General features: G+C 34.4%; 1 pseudogene; it reads left to right on the forward strand.

The window, feature by feature from the left end:
* Positions 1-23,698, forward strand: part of LOC114490655 — a 156,616-nt pseudogene extending 132,918 nt beyond the window's left edge.
* The last annotated feature ends 1,716 nt before the right edge of the window (positions 23,699-25,414 follow it).

The following is a 25,414-nucleotide window of genomic DNA, read 5'->3' on the forward strand; positions in this document are numbered from 1 at the left end:
GGATATTAAATAAAATAAAGTTTTACCTACTATTATAATGAATGAAATATTAACTTTTTTGTACAGTGTTTAATAAAATCCTTAAATTTTCATGTGTCCTCATGGAATGGGGCTATAATTTTATTAAAGGTATATGGGAAATAGCTGAAGCTGCTCATATCTGCTCAGAACAGCTGGTTATTAAACTTTCAGGAATTTTGCAAAGCAGTTTTTAAACAAAGACAATGTTTTAAAATAAAGTATATAACCTTATAACTAAATAACATTAGAAATGAAGGCAAAAATAATCAAATTTATCAACTTAATTATTTTACTGCTACTATGCTCTTCAGGTATATACAAATTGCATTTGTGAGGTGAAACTACTCCTTATTAGAGAGTGCTACCACGCGTCTTCTATATTCTGCATTCAATGGCACTATTTTTATAGCTCAGAGTTGGCCGTGGTTGTAGTTGTTACACAATGAAAACTGACATATCCTGCAATTCAGGGATATTTTCCTCATGTATCAGCATACCACTGGGAATAAGAGAATATCACAAATATCAATTGTCTCCTCCAGCCACAAAGGCAAGCCTTGTTTGATATTGTAATCTGGTGCTTATGTTAAACTCCTTTTGTACAATATCAGATCCCAGTTTGGTATATTCTATGTAAAAATCCTGAATAGATTTGAGTCTAAGAAACTTGGGGACGAGGTAAGTGAGATACTTGCAGTCGTCACAAGTTGCTTGAACCTATGAGGGGGCACATCTGAGGACTAAAGCCAACATGTTGAGGATGATAGAGAAGGAAAAAGAGAACTTCAGTCCTTGATGATCTTATTGAACTACTGAATGAATTAATTCTGGACTCACACTTCAGACATCTTGTAATATGAAAAAATACATTATTTTAAAGACACTTTTAATTGGGATGTCTATTACTTACAGCAGAAAGTAACCTAGCTAATATACCAATTACCCTTTTTATAGATAAAGTCAACTAATTTCTACAGCCAAGACAAGAAAGTTCACTTAAGGTCTTATTAGCACTTCTATTTTAAAGGCTTGCTTTTTTATTTTTAATTTTAAGTACAACTTTGACTTAATTATAGCCTCCAGTCTATGAAAATGTTATTTGAACCTAAGTTCTTTATGTAAAACATAATCAGAAAGAAACCTTTTAAAAAGTATGAAACTCCAAATTTATATCACATAATTATTAGTGCTAATGACTATGACAAATGTCCAATATCTAACCTCAAATAAATATAGCTTTCTTTAGCAAAATAAGTGACATAAGAATCCAGTTATTTAAATATTTACGCCTTTCTTATTTTTGGAGGCTGTTTATAGCCATAACATACTTATCAAATATGTTAGTAAGCATGCATCCAACTACAAAATAATGAGTAACATTTCATTAAACACCATTCTTCAAATTCCTTGGATATTCAAATGGTTATAGAAAGAACATCTACTGATCTGATTTTATACTATTAAAAATATGATACCTTAACAAAGAAGCTCCATTTTAGTTGAATAAGGAAGAACTAAACACTCTACATTAACCAGAAAAGTATCACACAAAGGTAATACCAACTGGCACAAAAAGAATGATTACAGGTTTAGGGGAAATCATTTCTTCTATGCAACAAAGGGACCAAGAATAGTGAAATAGATTTCTATGGTAAGCATAGTGTTGCATATTCTAACAAGAACAATACAAGTGAAAGTGTTCAAATTCAACCTACACTCTGAATTCTAATATTCTATTGAAAGAAAAGTGAGAAAGAGAGAAAAAGAAATAATTAATATTAATAAGTGATTTGGAATAGACAAGCAGGGTTAAATAGTAAAAGATAATGCAGTATTACTTAATCTTTTGCTTTTTTGTCTTGTGAGTTATTAGGGATCTGTAGGACAGCTAAAGAAATTCTTTGCAGCTTATGAGAAGAATAAAATGATGCATTATCTTAAATTTAAGCTTATTTTATATTGATGGCTCTCTAGTAAGATAATTTGAGTATGATCTTGTAATTGGCTCAATGTATATTAAAAAGTAAATGTTTATATGTGTTTACTCAGTCATATATATTTACAAAAAATGGATTTGTTATCTTAAAGTGACAATAGTGGAACTTATATTTGTGACCATATATAAATACTAACAATGGACAAAATATATGAGAAAAATGTTTTCAGATACTGAGAACAAATAGTGCAAGCTTGCTATACTTGAATGAAAGAAAACTCATGAAGTGTGTTCCATGATTGTTCATGCCTTCTGCCTGAGAATAATGTTCTAAAACTCTGATACAGGAAGCTGAATCCTAAGCAGAGCACAGAGGTCCCACAGATGTCGGAATGCAGAGCAGAATTTAGGGTTGCTGCCATAGCAGGAATCTGTAGGAGAAGGCACCAGGAGGAGGACCTTTGCTGAGTGGAGAATTCCAAAAATTGCACAGGTTTTTTTTATCAGGTCTCCGGCTAAGGGCTGAGCTTTCCAAGTTCAGGAAGAGATGATGTGAGGCTTACAAGCAAGCAAGTGCTCCAGAGATAAGAGCAGAAAAGAAAGACTGCAGACTGTGTCTTGTTGGAGACATGAGTGCTCCAGAAGTAGACAGAGTGGAGAGTTCTTGTTAATGTCCTGAGCATTCAGCTGAGATAACAGAGAGACCATTCCTTAAGAAGAAGGGCTATGTTCTAGAGGGGGCATCACATACTTTTTCTGTAGAAGGCCAGAGAGGAAAATTTTAAGGCCTCTGGTCCATATGATCTCCATTGTAAAAATGTACTCTGCTTCTGTAATATGAAAACATCTATAGACAATATATAAATAAATAAATGTGACTGTGTTCCAATAAAGCTAATTACAAAATAGCCTAGTGTTGGCCAGGCTTGACCCATAGGCCATGGTTCATTGACTCCTGTCCTACAGTAAGGCCTACTCTCTACCTACTTTTTTAAAGCCTAAAACTAAGTGTTGATAATATCCACAGAAGATACAGAGTTCATAGGTTAAGTCTCACCAATTTAGAGGAGGTTGAGAAACACTTTAGGTCTATACAGATATGTCTTAACAATGCATAAAACTAAGCTAATACAAGTTCAAGATAAATACTCAGTATGTAAGGTGAGTTTGTACAAAAACTCACAATCTTCAAAAAATACAAGTTCAAGATAAATACTCAGTATGTAAGGTGAGTTTGTACAAAAACTCACAACCTTCAAAAAAAAAAAAACCCAACAAAATCCAGTGTATCTACATCATATGACTGCAAATACTCAGTATGAAACTACCTTATACAATTACAAGACAAGAAAAAAAGTCAATATCAACACACTTTGAGATAGCCCTGAGGTTTGATTCAACAAACAAAAAGTTTAGGGAGCAGTAATGAGTAATATAAAGGTGTGAAAGGAAAATGTATGTTTAATGATAAACAGATGAGGGAATCTAAGCAGAGAAATAAAAATGTAAAAGACAAAATATAAAATCTAATATTAAAATGTACAATAACTGAAATTTTAAAAATCTACCATATGAGCCTTACAGTAGACTGGAGATCGAAGAAGAAAGTATCAATAGATTTGAAGCTAACAGAGATTATCCAGCATGAAAGAAAAAAAAAAGACTGAAGAAAAATTAGCAGCACCTCAGGGGCATATGAGGCAGTATCAACTAATATTACAAATGTTAAAATTCTAGAAGGAAAAGAAAGCGAGAAAGGATGGCAAAAGTGTTTAAATAAGTAATGGCTACAATTTCCCCACATTTTATGAAAAACATACACTTATAAACTTCTAAGACACCCAGGAAACTCCAAGCAGAAAAATACTGAGTTGGCCAAAAAGTTCATTTTTTTTCTGTAACGTGGTTTTAGTAACACTTAGTTGTCTTTAACTTCATTTGAAACCATTTTGCTACATTGTATTGTGACTGCTGTCATAATAGCATGTATTTAAATAAAAACATCAAACTTGGTGAATTTTTGTGTAGCCATTTTAATATTGAAGATGGAAGGAAATACACAACATTTTTGGCATATTATGCTTTATTATTTCAAGAAAGGTAAAAATGTAACTGAAATGCCAAAAAAAAAATTTGCGCAATGTATGGAGAAGGTGTTGTGATCCATTGAACATGTCAGAAGTGGTTTGCAAAGTTTTGTGCTGGAGATATCTTGCTGGATGGTGCTCTGCAGTCAGGTAGACTAGTTGAAGTTAATAGCAATCAAATCAAGACATCAATTGAGAACAATCAATGTTATACCATGCAGAAGATAGCCAACAAACACAAAATATCCAAATCAATAAAGTTATGGTGAAAATGAAAAATATGTATTTTATTTTATGGAAATGAAATACATAACTTTTTGACCAACACAACACAAAGTACAGAACACTTAGGTATATTATAAATAGATTTATAAAAGTCACCCCCCAATAAAACAAACAAACAAAAAAAATTAAGAGGAACCAGAGAAAGTAGAAGAGCTTTATTCAGGGAACGATATAAATTATGGCTGGTTTTGAATTAGAAAAGTGGAAGCCTAAAGACAATGAAATGACAACTTTTAAACATCAAAAGAAAAAAAATAACTGAAAATGAAACAAAACAAAAATATACCCCCTTAAACCAGGATTCTATATTAAGTGAAAACATCCTTCAAAAAGAATGATGCTTTGAAGACATACTCAGAAAAAAATGTGGCAAATTTGTTGTTATCTAGCTTGTACTAACAACAAAAATGTTAAAGGGAATTCTTCCAGTTTTAAAGAGAGTATACCAGATAGGAACTCAAATATAGAGGAAATAATAAATAGCATCAAACATAATAAATAACTGGGATGCAGTCAAAGTGGTATAGAGAAAATTTTATAGTTTAAAATATCTATATTAAAAGAAAGGTTTAAAGTAAATGATATGTTTCTACATTAAGATGATAGAAAAAGTAGAGCAAATTGAAACTTGAGAAAATAAAAGGAAAGAAAAAATTAAGATATAAGGAGAAGTTAGCACTAGAAACAATAAACAAAGGCAACAGTTAGCAAGACATTTAAGAAAAAAAATTAAAAATCACAGAAGACAGTATCAGGGGTAAAAGAAGAGGTATCACTAGGAATACTGAAGACAGCAAAAAGATAATATGGGATGCTATGAACACCTTTATGCCAATAAATGAAGCAACTTAGATAAAATTGACATGTTTTTAGAAAAATATAACATATTGTATATAACTGACTCACAGAGAAATAAAAAGTTTTAGATAGCTCTCAATTTATTAAATAAGTTGAATTTGTATCAAAGACATTCCCACAGATACAACTCTAGGCCCAGATAGTTTCACTGATGAAGTTAATTTTACAGTTAAGCAAGAAGTAATATGAATATTACATAAACTCTTTGAGAATGTAGAGGAGGAAAGAACTCTCCCTAAAGCACTGTTTGAAGCCAGCAGGTTCCTGATGCCAAAATGTGGTAAAAACATTATAAAAAAATAAAGAAAGAAAATTTTATACTAATATCTCTCATGAATAGAAAAGCAACATCCTAACAAAAAATATTAGCATATCAAAGCTAGCAGTATATAAACTAACAACACTTAATAACTAAGTTGTTTTACCCCATAAACTTAAAATTTGTTTAAAATTTTAAAACCAAACAATTTAATTTACCACATTGTCAGATTTGAATGAAAAATTCATAATTATCTGAACAGATTCAGAAAATGCGTTTGATGCAATTTAACATCCTTTTGTGGTGGGTCTAGGGAGGAAGAGATTCTCTTAGTACAAAGGACATCTACAGAAATCTTCAGGTCACACCTTACTTAATGAAACATTGAATTATTTCCTGTTAAGTGAGGAAAAAGGAAAGTTTGTTCTTGCCATTATATTCAATATTATTCTAGAGTCTCCAGTCAAGACAATAAGTCAAAAAACCAACACACAGACAGTAAAATAAATCATTATCAGGAACATACAAAGTAAACCAAAGAAAATCCTAAGGAATTTACAAAAACAGCCTATTAGAATAAATAAGTTTAGCAAGGTCGCATAGTATAAATGCAAAAAAAAATCCATTAATTTTCCGTATATCTGTAAAACACATTGAAAAATGAATAGTATTACTTACACTTATATGAAAATAAAATGAAAAAAGACTTAGGAGTGAGTTTAACAAAACCAACAACTATATTGAAATACTGTTAAGAGAAATTTACATGTTTTAATGTATGACATTCTGGAGTAAAAACAGAAAACACCACAATTCCATCATCTACAGCTTTTTGGCAATGTACTTAGTTTAAACTGTTTCATTACTAAAATCCACTTCGCAGATATGTTGTTAATAGAATTAGAAATGTAATATGCAAAATAATTGGCCTAGAGCCTATATGTGACAGAGGCTCAGCAAATGGAAATAATTTTGTAATTATGAGTAATAGGATACAGAGACACTTGTGCTTACTACTTAGTAGCTAAGAAATCATGGGCAAGGCTTTGAATAAAGCAAACAAAATATAATTTATATCATGAATGAAGATTAATTTTTATAATGGTGAGAAAACCAGGCTTCTTTAGTCCTGTATTTACCAATAAATTCTGAAGATAAGTAGTAAACCATGTATGGGTAGTAAACACACTAGTGTACCTATTTTATCCCAGATCTCTGTGCAAGTGGCAAGTGACACAAGAGTGTGTCAATATGAAGGACTTTTTCCCCCTAAGATGATCAGGACTTCTAATCAGGGCCCATTGGATCCTGGGCCATACACCTAAATTTACATAACACCAAAAATCACAGTCGTCATTATTATCTGGAATGAGGATCTCAAGTGTCTTAATTCGGGATCCCTCTAAAGCAGAGACTGAGACAAGGACTCGACTGCTGAGGCAAGGACTGGAGTTTACTTGGGTGATGACCCCAGGAAGCAAGAACAAAATTACAGAGGAAATAAGATGGGGAGGCAGAATCAATATAAAGTGATTTATTAAGGTTACTGCTATGGGTGTTGGGGGCTTGTTTCCACCAGGAGCTGAGAGACATACAGAATGTGTCTAAGAATTTTCTACTAACAGAATGAAAATTAGAGCATTCATCCACAGATTCATGAATTAAAGATTATTTGGGGGAGCATTAAGTCCTCTAATGCTCTCTACTTATCTAGGTTGAGCCAACTCTTGTAGCATCAGAGAAAGCCTGGAAACAGAATGCAGCAGACACACAGACTTTGAGATGAGACTCCATCACTGTGTGGTGGGTCCCAACTGGCATGGAATGGCTCTGAAATAAAAGATAAGCTGAGGTGACATGACGTCAAGTTGAAGAACCAATCTATGACACAAGTTTGAAAACACAGGTTAGGTTTTGTTTACTAATTCTGGGAAGTAGAGTATACTCTAGAAATATTTTCCTCAAAGGACAATTATCAAATTAGAATATTTAATGTTATTCTACATAGAAAAAATCACTATGCCCATAGGTCATTTTTTAAATGTTTACAAAAATATAGTTAACTCAGAAATTTAGAGATCAGAAGTATATTCTAACCTCATATTCTTCTCAAGTCCAGGTTGCCAGTGCTCTTTGGCCCAAAGATTGCAAATAACCAGTGAATATATAAGAAATGCTCACCTTGGCCAGAAACTTAAAAAAAAAACAAAAAACAAAAAACTAAGAATGAGCTGTCATTTTCTGCTAAATAAATTGGCAATTTATTTTCTTTTTCAAATTTAATACTCATTGTTGAGTGAGTAACTTCTCCTATGGCTAGATTAAAATTGTTATGCCATCCTGGATGAAAAGGGGATAATCTTTTGCAAAAGCCTTCAGGAATTTCACCATTTGATCTAACATATTCATTTCTGGGAATTGATCCTAAGGAAAAAGAAAATTGGATGTAGGCTGTATACAAAGTGCTTCATTGAAATGATATTTACAATAGCAAAAAAAAAAATCAATGAAAATCAATAATAAAATGTTTTCTATGACTTTCAACAATTGAGTTTGCCTCAGAAGCCTTTTGCCCTTGTTCTGCTCTAAAAACCCCACTCACAAGTAACACAGGCATCACTCCTGCCTGTGACTCTACAGTCCTCCCTATATGTTTCCTGGGCACTGACCCCACCGCACCAAAACCACCCTTTCACTTCCTACAATAGACTGAGATTCTTAGAGAGGATGAATCTTTGGATCCCCAGAATCATAGTTATGGAATGACACGAGGAGAGTAGTGTAAATGACATGGATGAGTTCTTAAATACACCAAAAATCATGCTAAACACTTTCCACATAATATATCAATTAATGCTCACAAAAATTTTATGCTTTATATGCTTTTAACATTTTCATTGTAAAGGTGAAAAAACTTAGGATAAGCAGTGAAGTTGAGATATGAGCCTAGGGTTATCTTGTTCTAATCGTCAAACTATTAATGATTATAAAGACCTAAAAAAAAAAATAATATCTAGCTCATATTAGATAACTATGTTTCAGGCATTGTATTAAATGCTTTACATGTATCTATTTATTTCAGCTTAACAACAGCTCCATGAAATGGAGACTATTATTACCTCCAATTTATACATGAAAAAATAGTTACAGAACAATTAAAAAAGTTGTCCCAGGGTTTACAGCTAGGGAGTCGCAGAGCTCAAATGAAGCCACATCCATTTCCCTTTTCTGCCTTGGGAAGCCCCTACCATCTGTACAATGTTTGACCATTTATAACACATGCTAAACTTTGTTGCTTCATTAAGAAGCAAACAAAGAAAGTTTTCAGATCTTCCTTTGAAAACTCAGTTGCTGAAATACAAGATGCCAGGGCAGCAGACACAGTAAGAAGCAGGAGAAATGCCATTTCTAAAGACGATGGGCTATATTTCTTCCTCAGCATCCGGTGAATCAGTTTCATCCCCTATCATATGCGGCATATTGAATATCTCACCATATAGTTGGACAACCTCAGTTTCCAAACACAGCCCAGAAGATGACTTCATCCTGTGTTCCTTCATTGGGAACATGCTCTCCTCTTTATACTTGAATATGAAGTCATCGCAGTAGCCTGCCAGTCGTACCCCTGCTCACTACTTCTGAATCTCTAGAATCTCTGTCTTGCATGACCAGGAATAATAACTCAGCACCTGCTCTCAAAGTGTTAAAGCGCCCAATGTTCTCACCAGAAGGAAATCTGTAGAATTCAGACGTGTCACCTAGGATCAGTAAGGTTTTATATTCAAAGTTTTGGAGACTAACAAGATTTGATTACACCCTAGACATCTGCAGTTTCAACAACTGCAGGAAAGCAGTTGGTGAAATATCATTATGACTAAATATATGAGTGTGAGTGGGTGAAAGAGAACTCATAGTGTGGTATTGTCTTCCTTTAGAATTCTGGCAACCCCTCATGACTGTAGGGCAGTGTTTTTTCAACATTTTTCATCTCATGACACATATAAACTAATTACTAAAATTTTGTGGCACACCAAAAGCTATGTTATATCTTTTTGCCTATCTGATAAAAAAAGTATGATTCTTATTGATTTACAAAAAAAATTGTAATTACCTACCTTTTTTGCTCCAAAGTGACTTTTTAAAAAAAATCAGGTGGCTATATTTGTATATAGGATTTTGGTCCCAAGAATTAACAGATCAGGTGAAACCTTGTTATGTGACATGACCAATATGATGCAACTCTATTATATGACATATAATTTATGGTTCAAGACAGGGCACTCATACCAGAGGGCCATTGTTGTATTAGCTGTTGTCATTTTTCTATTTGACAATCTCTGGGGAATAAAGGTCAGTGCCCCAGACTAAACAGTCAGCTATCAAATGTTTTAAAAATTCTGAAGCACACTGGTTGAGAATAGTTGCTATTGGGCCCTATTGCCTAAAATAAATGCTTTCCTTTTATTTTTATTCCTTGATTCAGCAATTCATCATTTATTTGGTACCTATGGCTTGCCAGGTGCCAGGAATATAAAACTGAGCAAGATATATTCTTTGTTTTCAAAAAGCTAACATCTGTAGGGAAAAAAGATGGTTAATCAAACAATTTCCATACACATAAATGCTATGGTGGACAGCTAGACAGGGAGTTGTAAAGATAATATAGACAGAGTGACAAACTCCACTATAGGATGTTGAAAATGCTGGGAAAAGGCCCTGGCTGGTATGGCTCAGTGGACTGAGCACCTGACTGTGAACCAAAGGGTCACTGGTTTGGTTACCTGTCAGGGCACGTGCCTGGGTTACAGGCCAGGTCCCCAGTGGGGGATGCATGAGAGGCAACCACACATTGATGTTTCTCTCTCTTTCTCCCTCTCTTTCCATCTGTAAAAATAAATTTTTAGAAATACTTTAAGAAATGCTGGAAAAGGGAATTTCAGAAAATGTGAATTGCATGTAAGTAGGCACAAAGGTGTGAATAGAGCTGTTTTTTGAAAATTATGGGTAGTTTAGTGTGTCTGAAGCTTATGAGAAAAAGAGGGAGTAGTTTAAGGCAGAGGAAAAGTTGTCACCTTGTGGGTGACGCTAAGAGGTATAGACTTAATCTATATATCTTTAGGGCATTCGCAACTATTTATTCTTGGAATGGGACTATAAAGAAATAAGGATGTAGAGACAAAAATAAAAAAGCATTTATTAATAATGCTAACTGTGAGGAGAAGAATGAGAGTGTGTAAAATTAAGAGTCCCTGTTGTCTTACTCTATAATCATCTGTATTATTTGAATTTCTTGAAGGGAATGTACTAATGTATTATGAATATAATAATGAAGACAAACAAATATGTAGAGTAAAATATTTTTTAAAGAAGAGCATAGGGAAGATCATGAAATATGATGGGCCCAGAAAAACTAGAAATGAGGACAGCCAAACAGAATACTAAGAAAATGATAAGCAGTTCCTAAAAATATATGAGATCATTTTGAATATAACCAAAGACAGGGACCAGTGAATAGATAAGCATAGCACAGAAGGGACTCCAGTACAGGGAGAAGATTGCATGAGGTAGGAGGGACTGAAGGAAAAAGGCTGTGGCGGGTATTCTAAGGGATCTGGTTGAGTTAGAGTTTGTAAAACGACCAAGAGCCAAATGGACTAGAGATGGTCTCTTCTGCCAGTTGTCTTCCTGCTTTTGTCCTTTGCATGTGTTCCCTCCTTGGCCTCACTTTGTTTTGAGTATTTCCAACAGTTTTCTTCCTTGCCTTTGGTATATCACTTTCTTTTCACCCCTGCTTTTACTCATCTTATTCAGCTTCCATTTTCTAAGGCCCACACAGATGAGACTTTCCAGATTCCACCTGCCGGTTTTGTCTTCTATATCTGATTTCCTGTAGCTTTTATGTTGAATCTCTCTTGTAGGACATTATTTTCTGTGTACTCCATTATTTTTATAAGAACTCATGTGGGGCCTATTTCTGGGTTTGGTCTGTAGTCTGTCTTCAATAACTGTGTGTTCAATGGAAGGAAGAGGGAAGGATAGAAAAGAGGACAAAAGGAAAAGAAAGATCTTCCTCTCAGTTGGTTTTTCTATAAAATTAGAAATTTGAGAACAATATTTATTTAATGCATTTGTCTTACCTTTAAAGAGTGAAAGGGTGTATCAGAAGTTATATATTTCCACTTTTTAAAGAAAGCAGCAACCTGGAGACAATATGAACACACACACACCATATCCCCATACACACATACGCACACAATGAGACTATTGTATTAAAATACAAATGAGCACGAAAAGGAGAAAGGAGCAGTAAAAAGAGCACAGTTTTGAAACTGAAAACGCCATATTCCAGCCTGGCTATCCATCAAGTAACTCAGCAGTCTTGAATGTTACACTTCATGTTTCTGAGTTGCAGTTTTCCCCTGTACAGTGAGGAGTCTAGCTAGAAAGTCCATACATTATTTTTTTTTGGTAGAAGGACAGAGAGAGAGAGAGTGCAAAGCTGTGACTAGTCCCTCTGGGAGAGGAAAGTCGGGTAAGAATGTGTGCTCTGAGTGTTCAGGTCCAGATCCATCCCAGGTACTGATTTCTAAGTTTGTCCCTGCTCTTACTTGCTTCTTTTGTGAGACCAAAAGAAAAAAAAAAATAGAACCAGCCTTTGCATCTTGTCCTACTGCACACGGACTCGGAAAGGAAGAGCGTGAATAACCTAAACAAGAGAGGCTAGGGGCAGGACTCACTCAGAGGCAGGGTGGGAATGCCATTCAAAGAAACTGAGACATCGCAGAGCAGAATGCCCTTGATTCTTTGGGAACACAGACGCTCAAACACTGTTTTTTGAAAAGGGAATTGCAGGTGGCTTTTTCAGAAACAAGGATTCATGGACTGCTCAAACTAGGTAGGATTTTACAGTCCACTTAATTGAAAAAGAATAACTCAAAAACCACCCAAGAGCTAAAAAATAACTACAAAGTTCACTATTTTTCCAGGTAAGGGAACACACCACCAGTTAAAAAAAAAAATCACTGACATGTCTATTGAGATAAAGATCAAGGTTTTTAAAGGTTAGAAATAAGAAGTTCATTTTGACTGAGCTACTGAAAGACTGAAAAATTCATACTCTGAGTAAGAGAGGAGTAGTTTATAAGTCTATACACAGTGGGGTAAAATAAGTCACACCATTCATTGATCAGGAAAAAGTCTTCTGTTAGGTTTGATAGAGTATTGAAGAAGCAGGATCACTCCAAGTCCATGGTCCCTTATTGGTTCACCTGATTCCACTCAGTTGTAATGAAATGGAACTGTTTCAATATTTCCTAGGCTAGAGCTTATGTAAATACAAAGCTTTCCCTTTACACAATCTAACCCTTTCATTTTAGAGATGGGAAAACCAAGACAAGAGATGGAAAATCACTTGCTTGGTTTGAAAGACTTCATCTCTCTGTCAGAAACCAGTTTCTTTCTACCCTCTATGCCAGCCTGCGGCATGACCTTGATGGCCCCCTTCCCAGCCCTGCCCTTCCTTGACACCTACACCTGTACTTCTTTACAAATTGGAAACCTAATTTGTGCTCTTGTATAATTTCAAAGGAATTTGAAATTAGAAATGAAAATGAGGTGGTCAGCTACAAGAAATAGTGAGATACCCAATTATCTGAGTTGCCCAACAAATACCAAGACAACCACATGGCAGGGCCACCATAAAGAAATACCAAACTTCAAATGGGGTGAGGGTCAGGGTTGCACTCCATGCCTTTTAAAGTACCTTCAAAATCTAAAACTTTATGATAGAGGCACTGTGAACATCATGCTATCATTATCCCAATATCTTTTCTACCATATGAGTATTGAGATTGCTAATGGTGTCTTATTCACAGTTCTCTGGAATGTAGCAAGAGTTCAAAAATACCTGCTAACTGAGTGAACGTATAAAATGTGAAGCAAACAATTGGAGGTCTGTTTGGAAGGACTTCTATCAAGATTAGAATGTGTTATTGCTCTTTACTTCCTTTTCATTACAAAGAAACTTTCAATGCACTGTGGTCTGAAAAGTTGCAACTTGCTTAACTATTATGGCTCTGCAATTTTATTGGAGGCAAAGTAAAGCAGTGACTGTATCAGAAAGTCCTGAAATAAGATTTAATGACTGGTTCCTTAGAAAGAATTTGGGGTTGGGGACTGAATTTAAAGAAATGTTTTTGGTTTTGACAAAAATACACTAAAAATCTTAAAACTGAAATGCTTTAGGGGTCATCTCCCTCTCCCTCCACCTGGACCCTCACCAATCGTAGAAATGAGTAACTTCAGACCTAGAAAGGGGATATAATTTAACTGATGTCTCCAGATCTCCAGGTCTCAAAAATGTAATCAGTCAATGTGATTATAGGGTGTGATCTTTCCTAAGACAAGAAAGATTTATTCCAGGCCTTTCGTGCCTGGGGAAACCTCCTTGATTGCAGGCAGACTCTTGGGATGCAGTTTACACACACTTCTGACACTGAAAGTATTGGCCACAACACCCCTATATCCAAGAAACAGCTGTTTAGTTTCCTCTCGCTCCAAAGTTACTTCCTGACTCAGTCTGCTCCCCAAACTCAATTGAGTCTTTATCGCTGTGCCCTTTAGCAAGTGAAGATGTGGCTGCTGATAGCATTCAATCCTCCAGGGATTTATGGCCACAAAGTCTGGCAAGAAAGCTGATCAAAAAACTGTTATCCACTGCTGCAGCGTTCCTACTCACCTGTCACACCCTATGACCTAGCCAGGAGCTAGTAGATGTCCTGACTATGTAAGTGGTAGCTTGAGAGGTCATGGGAAGGTTTCTGTTTACAGCATGTGACTCTGGCTCTACATGCTTATTAGAGAGATAAAACTGTTTCCTGCACCACATTACTCTTCACTGAATTAAGAATCTCAAAACATTAGAGCCACGAGCTACTTTACAGGTCATCAGGTATTAATTTCTCACTCTACAGTGGCAGAAATGAAGCACCAGAGAGAAGAAGTAAACCTCCCTGAATCACACAGCTCCAAAGGCAGATGTGGTTTCCCAAATCCTGGAATACTTTCCACCATACTGACTTGTATCCATCAGCAACAGAATGATGGAGTGGCCCACATACAAATCTACCTTCTCTCACAGGTGGTGAAACTGAGACACTGAGGTTTATTTAACTTTTACTATGTCATACGTCTACTTAGTGGCAGAGCTTGTTCTAAAACAAAATTTCTTCACCTAAAAGTTTAAGGGTTTCCATGAATTGTTAGTATGTGAAAATGTGTCAAAACAGTGTGCAAATGTGTACCTTTTTTCTGAGAGCTTTGATAACATTCACTAGATTTTCAAAACGGTTCTGATCCCCCTGAAAATAAGTATGTTTTAGATTACCTGCTCTTAATGGCAGTTATGATTTTTAAAAATGGCTGAAGCTCATGCACATGAGGAGATTCTGCCTTGAATTACTGGAACACTCTTTCCAGTCCTTCATGTCTTTGTTAAAGTAATATTTCTATAAATGGGTCTGCTTTTAGATATTATTATCTACTTTACAGGATAGGCAATTAAAGAAAGATGCTGAAAACAAGGAGTCAGTTTTCTAAAATTTTCTGTATTTTTATATAAAAATCTTTATATTTGTATCCATGAAAATCTTCGAGTATTTTCATCTCTAATGTAATGGTAATCCTTGGCTTCTCTTCTCTACCTCACTACACCCCTGCAACTCTGAGGAACACAAATAATTACAAATTTTGAACTTAGAATGAGATGAAATGGGTTTAAATCCAGGCTCTGCTACTTGCTAGCTTTGTACCTTGGGAAAGTTACCTTTTCAGACTTCCAATCTCCTGGAAAACATTTTCAGTCAAATAAAATATAGTGCTTTCTATTACATGGGTGAAATCAACAACATATACAGGAGCAAATGAATACTGTATGGAGTATATTTTTACTTAACCTGCATGTCCATCATCAGTTTAATGAGGGTCAAGCTATTCAGGAGAATAGGATTCTGGCTTTAACATTAATTTCTTCTTTTACACTGGACTATTCTTCTTCATCCCCATGTTAGGACCTCTCTCTCCTTGTCTGATGATTCAGGTAGTTAAAACAGATTTCTCCTTTATTTATAGCTCTAACATTCTGTGGTCTCTCCAGCTGCCAATGAAGTCTCATTGGATCTGTGGAAATTATTATTATTTCATGATTCCTTCACAGCTTCACCTTGTTAAACTTCCTAGAGAGACATTTATTTGCATTGATCTTGGATGATACTCTCATAGTCCAGGAATTGAGTTCCTCAAGAAGTAAACCAAACCTGGCTAGAATAAGGGAAAATGAGGAATGATGGCTTAGGCCCATCATTGGCTTACTTAACTGTTCCTTGAATTTTCCCTCTCTGTTATCCAGATCAACTCAATCTAGGTATTATTCATTTTATTCACTAGTGTACCTTCTGAAAGTTACAAAAGTGTTTTTAGAAGTGTATCTGATTCTTCTGTGTGATACCTTATATGTGTTTTCAACTAGAGTTAGAATACATTCCTAACCCTCATCCCCTACCTCTGGCAATCACAAATCTCATCTCTGCTTCTATGAGCTTGGTTTTCTTTTAAGTTGTTTCCTTAGGCACTTGACATTTACTTCAACAAATGTAAAATACTTCTGAAAGACTTTGATTTTATTTTTAGAACAGATGCTCTTTGTTTTTCTCTTTTTCTTTTCCTTCCTTCTATTCTCTAATTTTTTGATTCATTCCATTCTTTTTTATTTATTCATTCTTTTTTATTTTCTGTACTTGCCTTTGTATTTTAATTTTATTTATATCTTCTGCTATTTACTTTCTTCCTTTTCCTCTCCATGCTTACATTTTTAAATATAGATTACACTTCATTCCAATAGGAATGTGACATAACTTGCAATATAAAGGCTAAAAATAGACAATGGTCATGGTGAAAAAAATAGAACCTTTCCTCATTCCATAAGTGAAAATAAATTTTATATCATTTATAATAGAATGTAACAAAAAGGACAAAATATAATGTATAAATTCATTTTATTCTGAATCTGAGCAATTGAACAATGGGAGAAAAAAAGTATGGCTACCACAAAATCACTGAACCAGAAAGCATTTCATAAGATAAAACATTCATATATGATTAAAACACTGAATAAAATGGGTATAGAAGGAAAGTACCTCAACATAATAAAGGCTGTATATGACAAACTGACAGCTAATATCATCCTCAATGGTAAAAAACTGAAAGTTTCCCCTCTAAAATCAAGAACAATAGAAGTACATCATCTCTCACCACTCATTCAACATCATTCTGGAATTCTCAGCCAGAGAAATCAGGCAAGAGGAAGAAATAAAAGGCATCCAAATTGGTAATGAAGAAAAAAAGTGTTATTTTTTACAGATGACATGATTCTGTATACAGAAAGACTGGACCCTAAAGACTCCACCAAAAAAAACCCAAAACTATTAGAAACAATAAACCATTACAATATAGTTACAAGACACACAACCAATGTATAAAAGTATACTGTATGTCTATATACTAAGAATAAAATATAAGAAAAATAAATTGTAAAAATTTATTTTGCAATTGCAACAAAAAGAATAAAATACCTAGGAATGCACTTAACAAAGAATGTGAAAGACCTATATACCAAAAACTACAAAACATTATTAAATTATATTGAAAAAGACACAATCAAATGGAAAGACATTTTGTGTTCATAAACTGGAAGAATCAATACAGTTAAAATGCCCATACTACCCAAAGAATATACAGATTTAATGCAATTTCCATAAAAATCCCAATGCTGGTTTTTTTAAAAGATTTTATTTATTTACTTTTTTTAGAGAGGGAAGGGAGGGAAGGGGGGAGAGAGAGAGAGAGAGAGAGAGAGAGAGGGAAACATTAATGTGCGGTTGCTGGGGGTTATGGCCTGCAACCCAGGAATGTACCCTGGCTGGGAATCGAACCTGGGACACTTTGGTTCCCAGCCTGCGCTCAATCCACTGAGCTACACCAGCCAGGGCTCCAATGCTGTTTTTAAAAGAAATAAAACAAAAATCCTAAGATTTACATACTGACCAATGGAAAAGATTGAGAGTCCAGAAATAATGCCACATGCATATGGGCAAATAATTTTTGACAAAGGAGCTGAAACCACACAGTGGAGAAAAGAAAGCCTCTTCAGTACACGGTGTTGGGAAAATTGGAAAGCTACATGTAAAAGAATGAAAATAGACTATAGTTTGTTCCCATGTACAAATATTAATTCAAAATGTATCAAGATCTAAATATAAGACCTGAAACAATAAATTACATACAAATCGTAGGTACTAAACTCATGGAGCTTGGTCTTGGAGAAGATTTTATGAATTTGACCCCAAAGGCAAATAATATAAAAGCAAAATAAAATAAATGGGACCACATCAAACTAAAAGGCTTCTGCACAGCAAAAGAAACTACCAACAAAACAGAAAGGCCATCCACTATATGGTAGATGATATTCACAAACAACAGCTGAAACAAGGGATTAATATTCACAGTAATTACTTCAAAAAGAATAAAATACCTAAGAATAAATCTAACCAAAGATGTGAAAAACCTGTACTCAGATAATTACGAGACACTAAAGAAAAAAAACTGAAGAAGACACGAATAACTGGAAGCACATACCATGTTCATGGATAAGAAGAATTAACATCATTAAAATGCCCATACTACCCCAAGCAATCTATAGATTCAATGCAATTCCTATCAAAATGCCAATGATGTATTTCACAGAACTAGAACAAATATTTAAAAACTTATATGGAACCACAAAAGGTCCTACATAGCAATAATGATCCTGAGAAAAAAGAGCAAAGTTGAAAAAATCATGCTACCTAATATCAAACTGTATTATAAGATCATAGTAGTCAAATCAGCATGGTATTGGCATATAAACAGGCACATTAATCAATGGAACAGAATAGAGAGTCCAGAAATAAACCCACACCTTTATAGTCAATTAATATTCAACAGAGGAAGCAAGCACATACAATGGACTAAAGATAGTTTATTCAATAAGTGATGTGGGAAAATTGGACAGATACATGTAGAAAAATTAAACTAGACCATTTTCTTACACCACACTCAAGAATAAATTTAAAATGGATTGAAGACTTAAGTATTAGACCAGAAACCATAAAAATCCTAGAAGAAAACATAGGTAGCAAAACTTCAGACATGGCTTGTAGCAGTATTTTTTTTCTGATATATCTCCTCAGGCAAAGGAAACAAAAGAAAAAAACAAACAAATGGGACTAAAACTAAAAAGTTTTGCATAATAAAGAAACAAACAACAAAATAAAAAGGCAACCCACAGAATGGGAGAACATATTCACTGACACATCTGATAAGGAGTTAATATCCAAAATTTATAAAGAACTTTTAAAACTGAACACCAAAAAAACACAAACAAACCAATTTTAAAAAATGGGCAAAGGAACTGAATAGACACTTCTCCAAAGAGGAGATGCAGATGGCCCATAGACATGAAAATATGCTCAATGTCACTAATCATCAAAGACATTAAAATTAAAACCATAATGAGATATCATCTCATTGTGTCAGAATGGCTGTCATCAATATATGTAAATATACAAACACCAAGTGCTGTGAAAGATGAGAAAAAAGGGGAACATTTTTGCACTGTTGGTGGGAATGCAGATGGGTGCAACCACTGTGGAAAGCAATATGAAATTACCTCAAAAAACTAAAAATGGAATTCCCTTATGACCCATCTATTTCACTTCTGGGAATTTACCCAAAGAAACCCAAAACAATAATTCAAAAAATATAAGAACCCTTATGTTCATTGCAGCGTTATTTGCATTAGCCAAAATTTGGAAGGAGCCCAAGTGTCCATCAGCAGATGAATGGATAAAACAACTGTGATACATTTACACAATGGAATACTACTCCACCATAAAAAAGAAGAAAATTTTACCCTTTGTGACAGCATAGATGGACCTGGGAAGCATTATGCTAAGGGAAATAAGCCAGTCAGAGAAAGACAAATGCCGTATGATTTCACTCATATGTGGAATCTAATGAACGAACTGAACTAATAAGCAATATAGAGACAGACTCATAGATAAAGAGCAGGCTGACAGCTCTCATGAGAAGTTAAGAGGAGTGTTAGGGAGTGGAGAGATCACGTAAAAAAGTAAAAGGACTTACGGACATGGACAACAACATTGTGGCAATTGTTGGGGGGGTGAGTGGAGGTGAAAAAGGGTATAAGGGGAATAAATGACAATAGAAAACTACAATAAAAAATAAATTAAAGAAAAAGAAGTCATACAACTCAATACCAAACAATCTAATTTAAAAATAGGCAGAAGACCTGAACAGACTCTTCTCCCAAGAAGCCATACAAATGGCCAACATATATATGAAAAGATGCTTAACTTCACCAGCTATTAAAGAAATGCAAATCAAAACCTCAATGAGGTACCAGGTCACACTCATTAGAATGGCTATTATCAACCAGACTAGTAATAACAAGTGTTGTAAAGGTTGTGGAGATAAGGAACTCTCATCCACTGCTGGTGAGAATGTAAACTGGTACAGCCACTATGAAAAACAGTATGTAGATTCCTCATAAAATTAAGAGTCCTGACCAGGTAGCTTAGTTGGTTAGAGCATCATCTCAATACACCAAGGTTGTGAGTTTGATTCCTGGTCAGGGCACATACAAGAATCAACCAATGGATGCATAAATAAGTGGAACAACAAATCAATGTTCCTCTCTCTCTCTCTCCTTTTCTGTCTCTCTAAAAATCAATCAATCAATCAATCAATCATTTTTTAAAAATTACCAATATGGTAACAAGAATTACCATATGACCCAGCAATCCCTCTTCCTGGAATCTACCCTAAATACTTGAAAGCATTTATTTGAAAAGATATATGTACCTCTACAGTCACTGCAGTACTATTCATGGTGGCCAAGACATGGAAACAATCAATTGTCCTTTCAGTAGATGATCAGATAAAAAAGTTGTGGTCCATATGTGCTATGGAATACTAGTGAGTCATAAGAAAAATTACTGCCGTTTGCAACAACATGGATGGACATTGAGAATACTATGCTATGCAAAATAAGTCAGGCTGAAAGAGTTAAGACCATATGATTTCACTCAAATGTGGGATATAGAAACTAAGATCCATATGATTTCATGCAAAGACACAGACAATAGTATGATGATTACCAGAGGGAAGGGTGTGGGGGTGTAGTAAAGGGTAAATGGAGCCAAGTATATGGTGACAGAAGATTATTTGACTTTAGGTGGTGGACACACAATGCAATATACAGATCGTGTATCATGGAAATCTACACTTGAAACCTATATAATCATGTTAACCAATGTTGCAATAATAAATTTAATTTTTAAAAAAGTATTTAAAAAAGGAAAAGAATCTATAGCTGCAAGAAGAGGCAAAGAACTGAGGTGTTGGGAAGAGTGTCCACACACTTATGAGTGGCTGACCTGTCTACCAATCAAAACAAACAAAAATGAACAAACAAAGAAAAAATCACCATTGTTTTCAGCTATGTTACAGGCACATATTACATATAATCTTGGATTTATGATTCTGTCTCAAGCATCCACTTGCATGGATTCATTGGTAAAATGACAGGAATAGATAAAATGGGTACTCCCCCTGAGTTGAGATTTTTTTGTAAATGGAAACAAAACACTTTTAAAAATATATGCATTGTAGTGTTCAACTAAATATTCAAATTATTTTAACTAATTCATTAAAGATTTTTTATACATTCATATTCCTCAGAACAATTTTGAATTTTGAGCGGTAGATATCCAAGGAAATGTTTTCCTTTAAAGTGCACATTAATTAAACCCAAGGGAGAAGGGAATGAGGTGTGACAGGTTTTCTGTATGAATTAAACTTGGTAAAACACCTGAAACATATGCACTTATTTGGGGATATCACCTTAGTTTCCTCTTTGCTGTGACATTTTCTCAGATTTTTCTTGATTTTTGATGAACTTGACTATTTTAAGAACTGTTGGTCAGATATTTTATAGAATACCCTTCAATTATAATTTGATTTTTTAGTGATAAAACTGGGATTATGGGTTTTGGGGAGGAAAACCACAGAGGTAAAGTGACATTTTCTTTTTTGTTTTAATTTTATTTTAATCTTTGTTCAAGTACAATTTTCTCCCTTTTACTCCCATTCCAGCCCACCCACCCAACCCTCCCCACTTCCCTCGCATTACCACCCTCCCCCTAGTTTTTGTCCATGTGTCCTTTAAATTTGTTCCTGTGAACCCTTCCCATTCCCTCCTGAAATTCCCTCTTCTCTCCCCTCTGGTCACTGTCAGTCTGTCCCCTATTTCAGTGTCTTTGGTTATATTTTGCTTGTTTCTTTGTTTTGTTGTTTAGGTTCCTCTCACATTAAGAATACATGCTATTACCTTGAATAATCACTGTTGATGTTAATATTGGTACAGGGCTGATGAACTGTGTTATCAGGTTTCTCTAGTGTAAAGCTATTTATTTTCCCCACTTCCCTTTGGAAGAAAGTCACTATGTACAGCCCACGCTTATGGAGTGGGGAGTTATTTTCTACCTCTTGGAGGGTAGAGGATCTGCACAAATTATTTGAAATTATCCGGCATGGGAAATTTGCCTTTTCTTCCACATTTACTTATTTATTTAATTATTTCTTCATATGAGTATGAAGTCATATCATAGATAGTGATTTCATACTTCGGGATATAATTCAGTACCACTTTCTTTATTTTGTTGTTTAAGTTGCTCCAGTTTGGGCCATTGGGAGAGTTCAGCTGATTTCTGTGTTGCTTCAACATACTTTCATTGCTGTCTGTGTATGTCACTGTTTCTTTAAAATGTTTTTGGCTCTTTCTTAATTTATGTTTATACAATATGTTCCAGGCTCATCTTGCATGTTTTCTGTCCCAGTCCCAGAGTCAACTATGTATTCAAAGATCCCTGGTCCCTTTCATTGAAGAGCAATATTATAAACCAAGATCTGGACATTAGGTATTCTGATTGCTGCTGGAGTATTTTTGCTTCTAGTCCATCTCAACAAACAGAACAAAGGAATATTTATACTAAAGTATGTACAATTCATAGCAATTTTTATATATAACTACCTATTCTATATTAAGCTAAATATGAATTTACGAATTTAAACTTATGTCCCCAACTTTTATCCAGTCCCACATGAACTAGCTTGCTCCCCTTATTTATCTGTATCCGGCCATGCCCCATGGACTTACATGCTTATTCTTTTGCCTACACTGAGCTGTCTTAATCACTGCAGCTTTATAGTATGTCTTGAAATCATGTAGGCTCTTCCAATTTTATTTTTCTTTGTTTTGTTGGTTATTTTATATTTTTTGCCTTCCCACATAAACTTTAGAATCATTTTACTAGTATTACTGTGAACAACAAAATGTGTTTCAGGATATGATGGACAATGACTAGTTAACAAATTGAGGATCATTTGGTTTTACCCAGAAAATGTATTTATACAAAGACATAAGACTTTTTTACAGGGCAGAAATAGATATTCCATGAAGTCACTGACATCTCTAGGCATGGAAAGTTAGGATTTGGGATGACAACAGGCAAAAATAGAAGGCTTAGTGTTTAGGCAATATTGTGGTGAAGTTGCTGTTACCTCCAGGGGCTTTTTCAGGACTCGGGGAGAATCAGCAGTCAAGCATTTACACTTTGAAAATTTTCCTAGATACTATGACACCATGGGTGATGGTCACATGGATGAAAAAGGCTATTTCATATATGTGTCGAGTTGATGATGTGATAAATGTTGCCTGTCGCAGGATTTCTGCAGGTGCCATTGAAAAGTCCTTTCCCATGGCATTGTGGTAGCCTGAGCTGTTGTTGGCAAGGAAGATCTTTTGAAAGGTCATGTCCCTTTAGCCCTCTGTGTGTTGAGAAAAGGTTTACATACAACTGAGAAACAAGTTTTGGAAGAAATTGTGAAACAGGTTAGACAGAGCACTGGCCCTGTGGCTACTTTTCAAAATGTAGTGTGTGTCAGTTACTCAAAACCAGGTCTGACAAAATTCCCAGGGCAGCTTTGTCTGCCCTTGTTAACAGCAAACCTTATTTGGTAATGCTTACACTCGAAGACCCCAGCATTTTTAGTCACATAGAAGAAATGCTGAAATAGGCATCATAACTTTTTTAGTCACCTTGAGTCTATTTTCTAATTGAAGTCAACCTTTTAAATTATTTCCCAAAAATATATGTTTAAATAGGTTAAAAAATAACTTTCTGTGATTTTGATTGGGATTGTGTTGAACATATAGACTAAGTTAAAAAAACTCACACTTTGACAGTACTGTTTTCCAGTCTGTGAACCAAAAATATATCTCCAAGTTTTCAGATCTTTCTTGACTTTTCATGAGTTTCATAGTTTGCTTTATATAAGTCCTATATTGTTTATTAGCTATAATGTTGTTAGCTATAATATTTAGCTATACACTAAATATTTCTTTTTGGTATTATCATAAATTTAAAAATTATTTAATTTCTAATTGTTTATATCTGATATATAGGAAATTAACTTTTACATAGTAACCTTGTATTTTGTGAACTCATTTTACTCATTAGTTAAAGAGCTTTCTGTGGATTTTTTGGGGTTTTCTACACAGACAATCATATATGTATGAATACACACAGTTTCATTTCTTTCTTCCCAATTTGTATACATTTTGTATGCTATTCTTATCTCATTCTACCAGTTAGGGCTTCCAGTACAGTTTCGAACAGAACACCTGAAAGAGAGCACCTTTGCCTTCTTCCTAATCTTAGGATCTTAAAAAGTGTCTGGTTTCTTGCTATTACATGTGACATAAACAATTTTATTATTTTTTTGTAAACATTCTTGATAAACTTGTGGAAGTTCCCCCTTAATTCCTAGTTCTTTAGATGGATATTGGATAGTGTCAAATGTTTTTTTCTGTATCAGTTATCATGATCACAGAGTTTTTCTTCTTTTGCTTGTTCAAATAATTTTTAAATGTTTAAATTAAAATGTCTCTTGAGCTTTGGTAATTAGGTTTTTTTCCCTTGCTTCTTTATATTTTGCTTTTTTCATCAATTAGAGCTGGCACTTATTTCTTCCTGTAAGGTAGGAGCTATAAGTTACACTTCATAAAGAGAAATAGAGTAGTTAATGATACTTTTCTAAAGCCAGAATGCCTGAGTTCACAGTGCAGCTTTACTTTTTAATTGGCTATAAAGCCATATATACATTACTCCTTCATTTTCTCTACTTGTACAAATAGACTAGTAATAAGACCTGTCTTGTTATGGGGATTACATATATTGACACATTTAAAGTTCTTAGAACAATATCTGCATATACTAAATTATACAATTGTTTTTTTATTATTATATCTCTATCACTCACACTTAGCATATTACTTTGCCCATTGTAAGTAAAGGCCTATTGATTTTACTTAAACCAAATGATATTTAGATTACTGCTTAAGGTAACTTTTTGAGTAATATTTGATTACTTTATATCATGTTTTATTTAGATATAGAACTATACTATTGTAGAATTGACAATGTATAACAGATTAATATCAATTACACTTGCCTCACAAAAATTCTACTGGAATAAAAAGAAACAGTAAAAATTAATACAACTAGATTCAATTAAACTGCTATTGAATGCCTATTAAATAATGGCCATGGTAAAGTTTGTGGCCCACAATGAAATGACCACCATGGTTTCTGCTTTGACAGAACATACAGACTAGGTGGAAAGACTAATTTTCCTGCTTGCTTTTAAAATTTATAAGTCCTTTCCTTCACAAATCACAGTACCTCTTCTGCCCCAGGAGTTCCAAACTTATTGCCTCATTTTAACACTCAA

This window comes from Phyllostomus discolor, chromosome 2 (assembly GCF_004126475.2).
Source record: "Phyllostomus discolor isolate MPI-MPIP mPhyDis1 chromosome 2, mPhyDis1.pri.v3, whole genome shotgun sequence".
Lineage (NCBI taxonomy): Eukaryota > Metazoa > Chordata > Mammalia > Chiroptera > Phyllostomidae > Phyllostomus > Phyllostomus discolor.